The sequence below is a fragment of the Silene latifolia genome, chromosome 3, assembly GCF_048544455.1.
Source record: "Silene latifolia isolate original U9 population chromosome 3, ASM4854445v1, whole genome shotgun sequence".
Taxonomy (NCBI): Eukaryota; Viridiplantae; Streptophyta; class Magnoliopsida; order Caryophyllales; family Caryophyllaceae; genus Silene; species Silene latifolia.
Window position 1 is genome coordinate 19,310,665 of NC_133528.1, and position 2,923 is coordinate 19,313,587.

The following is a 2,923-nucleotide window of genomic DNA, read 5'->3' on the forward strand; positions in this document are numbered from 1 at the left end:
TCAAGACACAAAGTAGTGACATGAACACTAAGCAATCGTTACCCTTAGCATTCTATGTCTAGAATGACTCTCGTGGATGCCAATGAACACGGGTGCTCACGGAGATCTGGAGTAAGGGGTGAGGGTACGTATTAGGAAGCTCTTTTGATCGAACACCTAATCCCGCCCGCCTCGATAGCGGCCTCTACTAATGATTAGGGAAGTTATTCGTACTCGATATATTGTCGGCTATATGCATGCAATGCAACATCCAAGTTTTAATCCTAGCATGTGAGAATTAATACTAAGTCGGTTGACACGTAGTTAGCAAACAATTGGGTCGAAGTTGGACTTAATGTTCATTTACATGTGAAAACATACAAGCAATAAAATACAATAATTATGAATTACAATAATGAAAATTACATTAATTACATTGGGATAGGCGATTTATGTCGAAAATACCCTTAAAACGGATGATTTGAGAAAAAGAATAAAAGAAAGAATTACGAACAGGAACAGAAGGTGATATTACGGATAATAGTTAGTTAATACGTAAATTAAACAAACTAGGTCAAGGCAGAAACGGAGTTCAGGGACAGAACTCATCCTGGAACAGCGCAAAGCAGATCGCGCCCTTTGGAAGAGGCGCGCAGCAGACGCTGCGTCTGTTCCAAGGGTGAGTTCTGGCTGTGAAGCCGGAACTGCAAGTCGTTAATGTTAATCGGTGAATTTAAGGATTAATTATGATAATTGACTCGGATAGAAGTGATTTATAGGTTATTTACATATGAATGAGTCATGAAAGCGATAAAACATGGATAAGACGGATGTAAACGGATTAATTACATGAGATTATGATGAAAACACTAATGAGTCCTCTGTTGAAATAAGTCAATTAGGCTAAATACGACGGATATACAACGAATATGTGAATAAGCAGATGAAAACTATATCAATGACGAATTCCAGAAACTCAATATGAACAAATTGAATCTCTAAAATCCGGGTTTGAATTTAATGACGAAAACCCGCAAATATGAGATTACTTAGGATTTAAGTCGGATTTGTGACGATTAAGACATGCTAATGAATGATGAATCATATGATACAATATACATGTGAATTATCAGTGACGATTATATCAAAGAATTAACGGACGAACAAATAACAAATAAAAAAGAAGCGAATTACAGAGGACGAGGAAGAAGAAAAGAAGCAGGAACTGCGGCAGCCTCACGAAGAGGCGCAGCAGGAACTGCGCTCCTTCGAAGAGCGCGCGATTCTTTGCGTCTTTTCTCGACGTCTGTCTACTGGAAATCCGCAAAAGCAGAGTTTTAAAGCACGGTTTTAGAAATCGGTTTTAATGGTATTTTCGACATAAATCTTACAATTGGTGATACGAAAAGTAAAATACAATAAATAAATAAGGATTATACACCCTCAGACTTACATGTTGACGAAACGAGAAGGACTAAGAATATCGATTAGTGATGCTCGACGCGAATGCAAAGAGAGTGCCCTCGTAAGAGGAAAACGATTGATTAATTAAGTTGATTGAGTGTAGTTGGTCAAATTGGTCGGTCATGCAACGGAGAGGCTGGTACCCGGAAGGATCCGAGCTTACGTGGTCGAAAGTTCAAGCATGTAGGCGCCAATAAGTAAGAACAAAGTCTAGAATGCAAAGGGAAAAGAGAAGGGCGGACACTCGCGTGAGAAATATGAGGAACGAAGGCTCCTATTTATACTAATCACGTGAAGGAATAGGGTTTCGGAGACTCTTTGGAAGTGAATCTCGGAAAGATATGAAAAAGATACGTAAGACATGCAAAGAAGGGCCTGGGAAAAGGCGCAGCAGCCACTGCGTCTCTTGGAAGAGGCGCAAAGACTGGCTGCGTCTATTCCCTGTGGAGGTTTCCTCTTTGAAGAAAGATTTCGCGTTTGAGTTATGGTAGGACGGAAATAATTCGATTATCTTATGAATATTACGGGATATTATTTGCCAAAAGATAAAATTTATAAGATATGGAATAGAAATATCCGGAACATTCGAATATTCGACTCGGGATTTAATGATTATCGAAAATGGAGACGGTTTTTGACCCGGACTCCGAATGTACTCTAATTACTGCCAAAACGACCGTATCGGGACGTAGATGACAACTAAGAGGTCGACATTTAATATTTGAGCAATCACTTGACGACAATCTTACGAACTGTCACAAATCATTCCGCGTATCAAACATGCGGCCCAATCATCACCGGGTGGTTTGCGGGAGGTGCAGAAATGAGGTATCTACAGAGCCCCCACTTTGACTGAGGCTTGGACAAGGCGAAAGTCAAAGTATAGCCATCAGGTCAATCGAAGATTACAACCTGACGACTATGGCGACGCGAGGCGGTTCAAGGGGTCTGAACCAAGGACCTGTCGTCGGGAACATTTTAGAGTCTGTCGACTTCCGGGGAGGGTCGTTTAAAGTCCATTAGACTACGTAAGGAAGCTCGCCAGCCATAAGAAGAAACCATACCTGAGATACCCCTGGGTGAAACGGAACTGAAGACGCTTCAGCAAAACTCTTTGGTCTGAAGATAACTTGGTGTCTGAAGGCATTAGGGGTCACAGGGATTATGAAGAAACTTCTTTCTCGAGATGCTTTCAAGAAATATTGAAAGCAGCAGGACGTCGGTAGAAACTGCCGGGGAATCCGCTTGCGTCGGTCTCAAGCGAACTCTTGCAAAAACTTGAGGTTGAATCTGCTTGCGTCGGTCTCAAGCGAACTCTTGTTGGGAGATATATTGACGATTAGGAACATCTTGATCGTCGTGAGAGAAATCTTGAGTGAGCAAGATCGCAAAATATCTTCTTATACTGGGACAAATGTTTTGACGACTAGGAACATCTTGATCGTCATGGAAGAAATCTTGAGTGAGCAATACTGCAAAA